This window comes from Ambystoma mexicanum, chromosome 1p (genome assembly GCF_040938575.1).
Source record: "Ambystoma mexicanum isolate Mex_15411 chromosome 1p, UKY_AmexF1_1, whole genome shotgun sequence".
Lineage (NCBI taxonomy): Eukaryota > Metazoa > Chordata > Amphibia > Caudata > Ambystomatidae > Ambystoma > Ambystoma mexicanum.
Window position 1 is genome coordinate 124,284,905 of NC_090921.1, and position 15,003 is coordinate 124,299,907.

Sequence of the window (15,003 nt, forward strand, 5' to 3'; positions counted from 1 at the left end):
TCTACCATGACGCCGTTGTATGCGCACATCCGCAGATTTGTATGTCATCTAGTCGAAGCTCTGCATGCAGAGCGGTGAAGGCACGGTGGTCTGCTGTGAACTTTCACAAACGCCACCCAGTTGGCTGTCACCAACATGTAGTCTGTCCCTTGACGGCTTGGCGACATGGCCATAGTGAGGGGAACCTTCTCAGCCTCAGAATCCTTAAGCATGTGGTTAAGCTAAGCTATGAGCTGGTGGTACAGCTGTGTGAGAGAATTAATGCTGACTTGAGGACTTCCCTCTCCATGCAACACATTTCATGAGGGCAACAAAGCAGGGAATCGCCACAAACGAAGAGGGCAACAGGTTCAGAGGCAGCATTTGGGCTGTCACAGCCTCGAACTGGTGGACGGCAGGTTGTTTGCACTCATAAACTGTCTGCTTCTCCATGGCTGATCAGTCAGCTGGCAAGTGGCACTTCACGATTGTTCGTGGAGATCCCCCACTTTTGTGTTGTTGCCAGTGGCCGAATCCCACTCGGACTTGTGGTGGCACCCTTTACAGGCCCTGATCTACCCAAATGGGAACCCACCTTGTCTCTGTTGACCACTACCTTGCAAATGGCGCAAATTGCAATATTTCTCTTGGTCGCATGGATGGAAAAGTAGGCCCAGACAGATGACTTTGCGGTTTGGCGTTTACTGGCAGTTGGCAGTGAGGACTCAGTTTAGACCGTTGTGGAGACTTTGATTGCGGACCATTCCTGGCAAAGGGGCCACAAACAGCCTTAAGTTTCTGCCAGGCAGGCTAGAGGGTGGGCCGTGGAGTCGGGGACAGGGGAAAATGGATTCCACCCTCCCGCTCATGGCCTTCCATGGCTTCCTCACTCCAAGAATTGTCCGAACAGGCACTATTGCTGTTGTGGGGGTTTGCCTTGCCTCATTCGGCTGCCATCGACTAGCCGATGCTGGTGACGGTGAGCCCCTCCTCCACTTTGCTGGTGGGCTTGACCTGCAGGACTGCGGCTCAAGCCCATGCACTCTCATGCTGCGCGTGCTGTTTTCCATAACTGCGCCACCGTGGCTGAGGAAATCTACAACAGCGGCAGACATACGACGCCTGGTGAAACTCATCCCAAATCAGCCCTGCACTCCAAAGCCGGAACACCTGTTTCACAGAAGTTACTCAGTGTGGAGTAGTAGGATTATGATATGATATTTAATTTATATTGCGTCCATACACAAGTGTTTCAAGGCCCGACTAGGCAAGGGCGGGGTACAAGGGAGGACCAAACAACAATCTTACTAGGCCCCGCGACACTGAGAAAGCGCAAGTGCAGGGGAGAGGGAAGGTGGAAAGTGAAAGGGGCAGGGAATGATAGGAAAGTGCTGAACACGGGATGAAAACAACAACCGGTAGCGTGGCCAGCAGGTGGCAAGTGCAAGAATGTTTCAGGTTTGTTCTTCTTCTTGCTGACAGACTGTATCCAACAGCTGTGATTTTTGGATACCGAGGCTTGAGCCCCATGACTCCATCTTCTCGGGTTGAGTGTGTAGTCGTGGATTGGGATTCTTCATGGTCTGTGTGGACTTGTCACAGTAGGGATGGTTTCAGTGTCTTCCTCCAACATTTATAGTAGCAAGGACAGGCCCGTAGGTGCAGGTTTACAGTGACGGGGCCTGATCGCGTCACGGACCAGGGTGCTATGATTGGCAAGACTCTCTGGGCCCGATCGAGTCACGGACCATGGTGCTATGATTGGCAAGACTCTCTGGCCCCACTGAGTCACGGACCAGAGTTCTATGATTGGCAAAAGTATCTGGGCCAGATCGCCTCATGGACCAGGGTGCTATGATTGGTAAATTGGCAAGACTCTCTGGACCCGATCGAGTCATGGACCTGGGTGCTATGATTGGCAAGACTCTCTGGGCCAGATCCCGTCACGGACCAGGGTGCTATGATTGGCAAATTGGCAAGACTCTCTGGACCCGATCGAGTCACGGACTAGGGTGCTATGATTGTCAAGACACTCTGGGCTCGATCGAGTCACAGACCAGGGTGCTATGATTGGCAAGACTCTCTGGGCCCGATCGAGTCACGGCCCAGGGTGCTATGATTGGCAAAAGTCTCTGGCCCAGATCGTGTCACAGACCAGGGTGCTATGATTGGCAAGACTCTCTGGACCCGATCGAGTCACGGACCAGGGTGCTATGATTGTCAAGACTCTCTGGGCCTGATCGCGTCATGGAACCGGGTGCTATGACTGGCAAGTCTCTCTGGGCCTGATCGAGTCATGGACCAGGGTAATATAATTGGCAAGACTCTCAGGGCCTGATCGCGTCACAGACCAGGGTGGTGTGATTGGCAAGACTCTTTGGGCCCGATCGAGTCACGGACCAGGGTGCTATGATTGGCAAGACTCTCTGGGCCCGATCGAGTCACGGACTAGGGTGCTATGATTGGCAAGCCTCTCTGGGCCCGATCGAGTCACGGACCAGGGTGCTATGATTGGCAAGACCCTCTGGGCCCGATCGAGTCACGGACCAGGGTGCTATGATTGGCAAGAGTCTCTGGGCCAGATCGCGTCACGGACCAGGGTGCTATGATTGGCAAGACTCTCTGGACCCGATCGAGTCACGCACCAGGGTGCTATGATTGGCAAGACTCTCTGGGCCCGATCGAGTCATGGACCCGGGTGCTATGACTGGCAAGACTCTCTGGGCCCGATCGAGTCATGGACCAGGGTGCTATGACTGGAAAGACTCTCTGGGCTGATCGAGTCATGGACCAGGGTGCTATGATTGGCAAGAGTCTCTGGGCCAGATTGCGTCACGGACCAGGGTGCTATGATTGGCAAGACTCTCTGGGCCCGATCGAGTCACGGACCAGGGTGCTATGATTGGCAAGACTCTCTGGGCCCGATCGAGTCACGGACCAGGGTGCTATGATTGGCAAGACTCTCTGGGCCCGATCGAGTCATGGACCAGGGTGCTAGGATTGGCAAGACTCTCTGGGCCCGATTCATGGAATTTGTTACATGGTTCAAAGTGAATTTGCACTGTTGAAAAGCGACTTTGCACTGCCCACGCAAACCCTGACTCATGGAACTGTGCAAAATGTATTTGTGTAATGCAAAGTCAGTGCAAAGTTAATTTTGTACTGCAAAAATACACTTTGCACAGTTCAATGAATCAGGGCTTGTGTCAGCAGCGCAAAGTCGCTTTGAATCAGGCCCTCTGAGTCTTAATGGCCCTGCAAAGCACATCATGGCCCTTGACCTATCTTTGGCTGTGAGTGTAGGTGAATGGTAACACTTGCGCTGCAACAGGGCCCTGAATTAGGTGAAAGGGGACAGATCAGCACTTAAAAATATAAACAGAAAAACAGAGCCATCTGACTTTAGAGGCAGACAGTCAACAAAGTGCGCAAATGATGGCGCAAGAGCGGCAACGGGGGTGCAGTGTGACATGCATCGTCCACTCTTGCACGAGGACTCGAGGGAGAGAGGGGGGGATTGTACGTGAGGGATTGAGAAATGGAAAGGGAGGGGGGTGAACTGCCGGGAAGTGCGCGCGAAACGTGAACACAGGAGTGTGGACAGCTCGGGCACAGAGGGCAGGAGGTCTAGAGGCATTGGGAAACAGGAGCCCGTGCGCAGAGTTGCGCCTTTCTCCCGCTAAAGGCACCCGCAGACCTGGGAGTATGCGCTAGGACGCCCCGCTGGGATCCAGTACCCTCAGGTGAGTCACCCTTACTCAAGCGAGGGGGGACCTCAACTCTCCGTCTGCCCCTTTTGAGGCGAGCACCCAATGGTGAATGGTCGCTCAGTGTCGTGCACGCTGATGACGCAGTCTCTAGACAAACCCACCCACTGTCTGTTCCCACTCCCCTCACCCCCGCGCCCAAAGGTGTCTGGCATGTGGTTGACTCTGCCCCAGGCCTGCCAGCTTTCTAGAAACACTATATCCTGCCAAGACATCTGCCACGTGACCCCTGGGCTTACCTGTAAGTAGCATGACTACAGCCTAGGGTGAGCCCTCCCCAAAGGATGCCCCACTGCGTAAACCCAGACCCCGCTTTACCAGCACGGGGCTTGTCTATTTACAAGTCATTGGTATCAGGTGCTTATCGCCAATGTGTTCGCACGAACTTAACTTGGACTTCAATTCCCACAATGAATTCACGTGGGTTCACTGAAAGCAATGATTATGAAAGGAGTCACCCAACCCCAGCCAACCTGGCCCGTCTTTCTTGGGCATCTAAAATAGCAGTGCTACTTACACGCTTTTGTTCTGAGCACCAGCACCCCCCCTCCAGTGTACACATATTCTGGCTGTGACCCCTTTGAGTAAAAATAGTGTTGCCGGTCCCCCTAGACGCATATCTCTTCATATTTTCTATTGGAAGCAGACACTGCACTCACCCCCTTTATTGAAATCACCTGATGCCCTTCACCTCTGATCAGCACACACACACTCGGATTCAGTGCCGTTCTGCATTCAAGGCACACAGCTCTACCATCACCAAGGCTTAAAAGCGCCCCTCCCCACATTTTATAAACCCACCATTACGCACAGAGGGATGCTTCTGTGTGAAAAATACCGGAAACGGAAATTCCAAATGCAAAAATGCAGGCGCGCACTGATCACAGAGATCTGACATCCATTGTGCAATGGCACAATCAAGGCCTTGCGACTGCAAGGGGACTCCCTCGCCACTCCCGGGCCCCTTATACCGCATATGGGGTGCAGAGGACACCCCTCGCAACTCCCAATCCCCTTATATCGCGGGGGACACCCCCGCAACTCCCGATCCCCTTATATCGTGGGGCACTCCCTCGCCACTCCCAATCCCATTATACCACACAAGCTGAGCTGGGGACAGCTCCGCAACTCCTGATCCCCTTATACCGCACATGGGGAGCAGGGGAAACCCCCACAACTCCCGATCCCCTTATATCGTGGGGAACTCCCCCGCAACTCCCGATCCCCTTATATCGTGGGGCACTCCCTCGCCACTCCCGATCCCCTTATACCACAAAAGGAGAGCGGGGGACACCTCCGCAACTCCTGATCCCCTTATACCGCACATGAGGAGCGGGGACACCCCTGCAACTCCCAATCCCCTTATACCGCAGGGGACACCTCCACACCTCCCGATCCCCTTATACCACACAAGGAGAGCCGGGGACACCTCTGCAACTCCTGAACGCCTTATACCGCACATGTCGAGCGGGGGGAACCCCGATAACTCCCTATCGCCTAAAACCGCACAAGGGGAGCGAGCCGCTCCCGCAACTTCTGATCCCCTTATACCACGGGGGACACCTCTGCAACTCCCGATCCCCTTATACCACACAAGGTGAGCGGGGGACACCCCCACAACTTCCGATCCCCGTATACCACAGGGGACACCCCCACAACTCCCGATCCCCTTATGCCACACAAGGTGAGCGGGGGATACCTCTGCAACTCCTGATCCACTTATACCGCACATGAGGAGCCGGGGACACCCCCACAACCAACGATCCCCTTGTGTGGTATAACAGGGATTTGACATTTTCGTTTGCTGTGAATGGCAGTAAAGATATTTTCAGGGGGTTTGCCTGTTATGTTCTAGCAATACCATGCTTCTGGGCACCGTAAGAACCAAACTTCCAGAGGAACTCTGAGCAGAGCGGCACGTTCCTCTTCTTCTCTCTGTCTAGGTCAGGATGGGAGGATTGTAGCTCTCAGATTCAGGATGGACCACCTGGCCTTCCAAGAGTTCCTCTCGGGTGAAGGACACCACCATCAAGTTCAGGACCTGGCAGTTGGTGTTCGCACAGGATTTCTCTCAATTCAGTTCTGAAGGTCTACGGTTCTCAATATTCCCCTTCGGTTGCAGAAGGGATGACTCGGCCTTCACAAGAGCTTCCTTCCAGGTTCATGGCACGCCGTTTTGGGTCCTCAGGGCCTTTTCCTGGGTTAGGCCTGGACATGAAGGTTTTTCCCCTTTTCTCGGGTCATAAGGCCAAACGTGGGGTTGTTCCGGTTGGGACGCTTGGAGGGGTGCCCCACGCATCCAGAATAGTTTGGGGGTTCTTGTATCTGGACATCCTGTTTCTTCTTCATTTGTAAGGGATCTCCCTCTGGACGCTGAATGGGTCATCTTCGTACACATGTGGATTTGAAGAATATTAAAGTAGTGCAGCTCTTGCAAACATTTACTCATGGTACCTCCCAGAACTCACTATCCACCAGCAAAGGGAAGCATTCCATGGATGGGTAGAGTAGCTGTCAGATGTCTTTGTTACTTACCTGTAACTGTGTTTCTCCAGCATTGGTATCTTTCATAGAAACACATGCTTGAATATTCCCTGCCGTCAGACTGGGAATCCTCAGTAATTTAAAATAATTATATGTATATAGATATTTTTCTGTAAGAAAAAAGCAATACAGATTGCCTATTATGTCTGAAAAGGCATTCACTTGTGTAGCCGCTCCACCTCACTTTGGTCCTATCTGACACCAACCAATGAGGTGGTAGGTCTTAAGCTCCACCCCAGGCAGCCATTTTCAGATTTTGAGCCGTAGTGACTGTAATACGGTGACTGACTGGCTTTGGAGCAGCCTCCCATGGGAGGCGCATGTGAATCTATGAATGATACCAATGCTAGAGAAATACAGTGGGCCTCATTACGACCCTGGCGGTAAGGGGTTAGCGCCATCGTTAGCTGCGCCGACCCCTTACCGCCAATCACGAGTTCCCTTTCCGCCATGGCGGATTTTACACCTGCTTCTAGCGGGTGTAAAAATCCATGGCGGTAAGGGAACTTGGTGTTAATTACGCCACCGTAATTTACGGTGGCGTAATTAACGCCTTCCCCACTCCCATTATGCCCTATGGGGCAAAAATGGGAATGGGGAAGGGTAAATGGGGATTGGGGATTTACCGCCCCGCCAAGGTCGGAATGGGGCGGTAAATCCCCTTACCGCCATGGTGTTAACGTAGTTAGCACCATGGCGGTAAAGTCACGGCCCTGGCGGTAACTTTCCGCCAGGGTCGTAATGAGGCCCAGTTACAGGTAAGTAGCAAAGACTTCTCCAGCATTGGATCTTTCATAGATTCCCATGCTTGCATAGAATACCACACAGTTAATCATGCATGTAACTGTCCACATAAAGCAGAACACCTGAAAATGCTTGCAGGCTACATAACAATAGAAGGGAAGGAGGGAGAAACATAGACTGCTCCTACCTTACGCAAACAGATGGCAGAGGACAGCCTGTCCGACCGCTGATTCCCTCCCAACGTCTTCTGCTAAGCAGTAATGCTTGGGAAACGTATGGAAGATGTTCTAGGTGGCCGCTCTACAAATGTCTTTTATCGTCACTCGCAACTGGACTGCTGTTGTTGCTGCCCTCCTGCTAGTGCAGTGTGCAGTAGGTGGGCTGGGAAGTGGATCGCCTCTGGATTGATGGAAGTGAATTATGCGGTTTGTCAGCCAACGTGATAGACCTTGTTTTGATATGCACTGTCTTTTTGTGCGGCCTTAGAAAGCTATAAAGAGCCTGGAAGAGGTACGAAAATCTTTAACTTGCTGGATGTGGACTTTGAGCAACTGTGAAAAATCCAAGGAGTGATGGGTGTGCACCGCTGCTGTTGAGTGCTTGCTAAAAAAGCTCTGGTGTACTATTCGCTCTGATAACATCATCTCAGAAACCACCTTTGGGAGAAACTTGGAGTGCGATCTGAGAATCACCCGGTCGTTCTGGATAATTGTGAATGGTGGCTCGGAAGAAATAGGCTGTAGCTCACTAATCCTTCGAGCTGATGTCATTGCTACCAAAAATGCGACTTTCCAAGTTAAGAATTGTAAGTCACATATATGGATGGGTTCATACGGTACTGTCATAAGCGCTGAGAGGACGGCATTCAAACTACAAGAGGGCATAGTCTTGCGTGATGGAGAGAAAGTGCGTAGTCAGTGCGTAGAAAGTGCTTTGAGAAACAGCTTGACCACTCGGTCAGTGATTAGTGGCGACAGATGTGGACATGTGGTATAGGCAAAAATGGCTGAGAGATGCACTTTAATTGACGATTGTGATAAGCTGCTCTTGGCCAGGTGTAAAAGGTAGGGTAAAACTTCGTCGGCTGATACATTGTGTGGGTCTAGTTGCGATGTTGCACAACTTATGTAAAAGCGCGTCCATTTTATGGCATCGGTCAAACAGGTGGATTGCGCCATGGACGTGCATTCAATGACAGCACTCCGAGGACAGTGTCAGATTTCAGTGTCCAGGAACCATGCTTTGAGCGACAGAGTCGCATGATTGTGATGGAGAATCTTGCCTTCCTGTTGAGCCAACAGGTGCTGGTGTGGTCTGGGTCGAATGGGCGCCTCGTGACAGTTGTAGGAGAGTATGGTACCAAACCTAACCTGCCCAAGCTGGGCCTATGAGGATCATCTGGCAAGGTTGTTCCTTCATTCTCTTCAGAACTCGGTATAGCAAGGGTATCAGAGGAACACCATAGCGAAAATGCCCCATCCAGTTTACCGAGAAGGCGTCCCCTAGGGACTGTTTCTCCGGATACCTCTAGGTGAAGCGCAGGCACTTTGCGTTGTTGTTTGCCGCAAATAAATCGATCTGGGATTGGTCCCATTTGTGGATTATCCGATTCAGTTCTCTATCATCTCGTTCCCATTTGTGATATGATTAGCTTGTTTGCCAGGACATTGGGCCTCATTCCGAGTATGGCGGTAAGGGATAGCGGCCACCGGTAACGAGACCGGTGGCGGTAATCCCTTACCGCCATACTCCGAGTTCCCTCTGCGCCCTCGCCCTTAACGCCTGCTTTGAGCAGGTGTTAAAGTCGAGGGCGCAAAGGGGCCTCCAAGCCAATAACGGTGACCGTAATGAATGGTCACCGTTATTTGCATCTTCCCCATTCCCATTGAGCCCTATGGGGGCTCATTTGGGAATGGGGAAGAGCCTTGGTGAATGGGGAATTACCGCCCCGCCAACCTTGGAATGGGGCGGTGATTCCGCCATCCACCAAGGCGCTGCCGTTCCGGGTACAGCGTCAACCAAGGCGTTAATAGCGCCATTGGTTAGCGCCGTACTCGGAATGAGGCCCATTGTCCTTTCCTGGCAGGTGTTCTGCCTTTACTTGAACCCTGTGTTTGAGTGCCTAACTTCATAGCCTCTGTGCTTACGCAGAGAGAATCGCAGATTTCGTGCCTCCCTGTTTGTTGGTTTAATGCATGGAGGTGGTATTGTCCATTTGGCCTGTGACTACCCTGTCCTCCGATAGAGGCTGAAAGCATTTTAGTACCCAGCGGATAGCTCAGAGTTCTAAAACAATGATGTGGAGGCGAGGGTCCACTTGCGACCATGTACCCTTTGCTTGAAGCTCACCCAGGTGTGCTCCCACGCGTCCGTTCTGAGGATCAGTGTTGAGGTGGGTGTTTGAAACAGCATGCCGTGAGTGAGATATTTTTTGTTGTTCCACCATTGTAGCACCCTGTGGAATGACAGCGTGAGGAGAACAAAATGTTCCCAGTAGCTGCAGGCATGTGTACATTGGTGGTCCAGTTCCTCCTGAATTGTACTCACTCGAAACCTGCAGTTGGGAATTAGGACTATACAAGAGGACATCATGCCCATGAGGGATTTGAACCGACATACCGTGGTGGAGGCATTGTTGAGAAACCATAATGCCATGCACCGGATCACCGTAATTCTCTACATTGATGCTTGTACCCTGGGGATGCAAGTGTCAAGCTCCGCCCAGAGGAAGAGAGCGGTTTGGGCAGGTACAGGGGTGGACCTAGTCTCGTTGATGGAGAAGCCTAGGGTTTCTAGGATTGATCGTGTATTTGTGACTGCCACGGTTGTCAGACTCTGGGAGTGCACCTTTATGAGCCAGTCATCTAAATATGGAAACACCTCTACTCCTGCTCGCCTGAGATGGGCTGCTACTTGCTGGCACTACACACTTTGTAAAAACCCATGGTGCCGATTTGAGGCCGAAAGGAAGCACATGGAACTGAAAATGTGCTTGCCACACAGAGAACCTGAGATACTGTCTGTGCGCTGGGTAGACTAGACCATGGAAGTATGCATCTTCCAGTTCTATGGCTGCCTTTTGCAGAAGCTTGTCCAATTCTATTTTTGGATTCCTCAGCAGGTGGACCTTGCGATGTTGCGGTGGCAAAGAAGGCGGACGGCCCATACATTTGATTGTGAGCTATTTTCACCACCTGCAACACTCTTTTGTCGGATGTTATTTCTTGCCAATGGTGAAAATGCTGGCTTATTCATGCTCCCACGTAGTGGGGGGGGGGGGGGGGCATGGATATCTGTTTTCATTTTTTCTTAGACTGGGCCTTTGCTTAGCCCGACCCCTACCTGTCCATTTGCGTGTGGTATCTGGTACTTGACTGCTGGTACCTGCTACCCACTTGGAACGAGCTGGAGGAGGATCCATTGTTGTTTAAGTGTCTGTTATACTCTCTGTAACTTGCAGTGGAGCCATGAAAGGTACAAAAGGGACGGCAATCCCTGTTCTTATCCTTGAATAATCTTATTGCTGTGTCTATATCAGATTTGACAGCTTTGAGGTGATCCTCAATTTTTTGACCCATCAAAAAAATGTCCTACCCATCAAAAGGCATGTCCAGGTTCTTGGCCTGTACTTCCGGCATGAAGTTTGTTGCCTTCATTCAGGCTTGCCTCCTGAGCACCGCACCGTGGGCCATACGGCAAAACCCACATTCGGCCACGTCAACTGCTGTGTCGATCATATGATCGGATGAAGCTTCACCATCCACCACAATGGCCTTTGCGTCCTAATGAAATTCCTCTGACAGATGTTTAGACAGTTTTTCAATTTTTAGACAGAGTTCCCTGTCGAACATGGCCATCATCACTAGCGCGTTCACTGCTCTTATGGTGAGCCATGCTGCTCATGCCACCTTCCTGCCCATGGTTTCCAATTTTCAACCTTCTTTGTGGGGAGGTGCTGTCAATGGTGAGGATGGGTGAGCTAGCTTTTTCCTTGCCGCAACCATAATTACAGAATCCGGTTACGGGTGTCCTCTTAGGCAAAAAGGGGCCGTATCTGGAGCCTTATATTTTTCTCCGGAAGAGAAACTAGAGCAGTTGTAGATAAGGGAGGAGGTGATATTTTCACCCCGCTTCAGATATAGTGTCGATAATAGGGATGGTTGTCACTGATAGTCTACGTTTGTCCCTATGTTCGTAGAGCACAGGCTTCATTTCCTCGCAGGAAACTTGAATCTGAAACATCTCTGAGGCCCTAGCTATTATAGTGTGATATGACATGACATACATAGGAGGCCAATGGTGAGGCCAGGAGAGAACGGTCACACAATAGGGACACATGAGATTGTAATCTGTCATGAGGGAAAATACACATTAACAGTAGAGTAACACCTGTGGTGTGTTTGACAACATAGACACGTGACTGAACGTCAGTCTGCAAGACACACTGGAAGCCAGGGCTAACCCCAAATACATTAAACCATGCAGGGAGTAAGCAGGTTAAGATCAACCTGCATACACATCTATTTATAGTATACTGACCAGCTGACAAGGTGCACCCTATCCCAAGTAAAAAAAGAAATCAGTTCCATCCTGCCTGAGAGAGGCACATGTCATACTTACTATATTCCCTCTAGAGCAGGAGTCTGCAAGCTGGGACTCCAGTATTTTAGAAATGAGTCTTTGAACATAGCCATTGTGCCTATGCTACTTGTCCCTTAGTCATTGCAGCCCATTGTGCCTATGCTGAACTTTGCCCACTGTGCCTTTGTGTAACTTAGTCATTGTAGCTCACTGTGCCTATGCTACTTGAACTCTACCCACTGTGCCTATGCTACTTGAACTCTACCCACTGTGCCTATGCTACTTAAACCTTAGTCATTGTAGCCCATTGTGCCTATGCTACTTGAACTCTACCCACTGTGCCTATGCTACTTAAACCTTAGTCATTGCAGCCCACTGTGCCTATGCTACTTAAACCTTAGTCATTGCAGCCCACTGTGCCTATGCTACTTAAACCTTAGTCATTGCAGCCCACTGTGCCTATGTTAAACTTTGCCCACTGTGCCTTTGTGTAACTTAGTCATTGGAGCCCACTGTGCCTATGCTACTTAAACCTTAGTCATTGCAGCCCACTGTGCCTATGCTACTTGAACCTTAGTCATTGCAGCCCATTGTGCCTATGCGGAACTTTGCCCACTGTGCCTTTGTGTAACTTAGTCATTGTAGCCCACTGTGCCTATGCTACTTAAACCTTAGTCATTGCAGCCCACTATGTCTATGCTACTTGAACCTTAGTCATTGCAGCCCACTGTGCCTATGCTACTTGAACCTTAGTCATTGAAGCCCACTGTGCCTATGCTACTTGAACCTTAGTCATTGCAGCCCACTGTGCCTATGCTACTTAAACCTTAGTCATTGCAGCCCACTGTGCCTATGCTACTTGAACCTTAGTCATTGCAGCCCACTGTGCCTATGCTACTTGAACCTTAGTCATTGCAGCCCACGGTGCCTATGCTACTTAAACCTTAGTCATTGCAGCCCACTGTGCCTATGCTACTTGAACCTTAGTCATTGCAGCCTATTGTGCCTATGCTGAACTTTGCCCACTGTGCCTTTGTGTAACTTAGTCATTGTAGCCCACTGTGCCTATGCTACTTAAACCTTAGTCATTGCAGCCCACTGTGTCTATGCTACTTGAACCTTAGTCATTGCAGCCCACTGTGCCTATGCTACTTGAACCTTAGTCATTGAAGCCCACTGTGCCTATGCTACTTGAACCTTAGTCATTGTAGCCCACTGTGCCTATGCTACTTGAACCTTAGTCATTGCCGCCCACTGTGCCTATGCTACTTGAACCTTAGTCATTGCAGCCCACTGTGCCTATGCTACTTGAACCTTAGTCATTGCAGCCCATTGTGCCTATGCTGAACTTTGCCCACTGTGCCTTTGTGTAACTTAGTCATTGTAGCCCACTGTGCCTATGCTACTTGAACCTTAGTCATTGCAGCCCATTGTGCCTATGCTGAACTTTGCCCACTGTGCCTTTGTGTAACATAGTCATTATAGCCCACTGTGCCTATGCTACTTAAACCTTAGTCATTGCAGCCCACTGTGCCTATGCTACTTAAACCTTAGCCATTGCAGCCCACTGTGCCTATGCTACTTGAACCTTAGTCATTGCAGCCCACTGTGCCTATGCTACTTGAACCTTAGTCATTGCAGCACACTGTGCCTATGTTGAACTTTGCCCACTGTGCCTTTGTGAAACTTAATCATTGTAGCCTACTGCGCCTATGCTAATTTGCACCATAGTCATTGTAGCTCACCGCACCTATGCTAATTTGCACCTTAGTCATTGTAGCCCACTGTGCCTATGCTAATTTGCACCTTAGTCATTGTAGCCCACTGTGCCTATGCTAATTTGCACCTTAGTCATTGCAGCCCACTGTGCCTATGCTGAATTCTGCCCATTGTGCCCTTTTGAAGTAGCCTTTTTCATCTTACTGTGCCTATTGGTACTTAGCTTCCACATCATGAGTAGCACACCCTGTAGCCTGCTATTGTACTTACTCCTCCTAATCATCACTCACCAGAGAGAGGACGGTAGCTTCCCCACAGCGCTCACCAGAGCCCCAAATCAATCTTACATGACCTCCCTAGCTATCGATACCACTATGGAACACTCGGATCTGAGTCCCTAGTAGCCCATGTAGTCTTCTCCTTAGAAACGCTAGGCTCCGAGCTAGACTCTCGAGACTTCATGAGCCCCTGACTAGAACCCTACCTCCCACCAACAAAAGATCTAACTTCCAGAAGGCAAATATCTTCCATCTCAACAGCCTGAGGCCTCGCCCCACCCTTACCAAAACAGGACCGTCCCATCCGACTGCCTCCCTCCTCAAAGGAGGGCTAATAAATGCCAGATCCCTGACCGCACATGCCACAGACATCTGCGATTTGATAGTGCTCGATAACTTGGACTTCCTCACTATCACAGAGTCATGGCTGCATGACGCAGCAGGACCCCTACTCTCCCTAGCAATCCCGGAAGACTATACGATATTCAGGCAAGATAGAACCAATATGCACGGTGGTGGCATTGCTATCATCGCAAAGACCAGCATAGGTATGAGAATTACGCCTACCATTGCATCCGATTCATGTGAAATGCTCACCATCGAACTTCCTTTAGCTAGCTCTCAAACACTGACTATCCACCTCATCTATAGACCACCTGGACCCATATGGACATTTGAGGAGGACATCCACAACTTGCTCCCTAACAACCTTAAAGCCTCCTCCCAACTACTTGTCCTAGGGGACTTCAACTTGGGTTTCAATGACCCTCTAGATAAAAATGCAGCCACCATTGCCAATTCTCTTTCCAACCTGGGTATAACGCAAACAACTCTAGAACCCACTCACAACAAAGGGAGAATCCTTGATTGGGTAGCAGACTACCGATTGGCACCGCCAATATCAAAGCCATTGTCCCTCAACCCTGGACAGACCACTTCTTCTTGTCATTTGAATTATCTACCTCCAGACCACCTCTGCCAGTATCTATCATGGCCCCGCCATGCCTAACAAGAAATAAAAAGAGCATCACCAGAGATAAAGTGATCCCAGCGATTCTACCCATCCTTAACTGATTAGAGGATCATTTAGACCCAGAAATACTAGTCAACGAGTATAACAAAATGATGTTAACCACCCTTGACAACATCGCCCTTCTGAAGCTTAGACCAAGTAAACCTAAATATCACCTAAATAAATGGTTTACCCCTGAACTAAAAGATATGCGACTACTTTTGAGGAGTTGCGAAACAGCGTGGAGGCTTACCCCCTCAGAAGATCATAAAATGAAACTAACAGAAATCTCCTCCCAATATAAAAAAGAAATCCCTTTGGCCAAGCAGAACTCATTCAACAAGCGAATATCCGATGCCAATTCAAGCATGAGGGAACT

General features: G+C 50.2%; 1 protein-coding gene across 1 annotated transcript in view; it reads left to right on the top strand.

Moving 5' to 3' along the window:
• Nucleotides 1-3,607: 3,607 nt before the first annotated feature.
• Nucleotides 3,608-15,003, top strand: part of TFR2 (transferrin receptor 2) — a 281,463-nt gene continuing 270,067 nt past the window's right edge. Inside the window, exon 1 of the mRNA XM_069644858.1 lies at nt 3,608-3,722. The gene's annotated coding sequence lies outside the window, so the exon portion shown is untranslated. The remainder of the gene's footprint in view (nt 3,723-15,003) is intronic.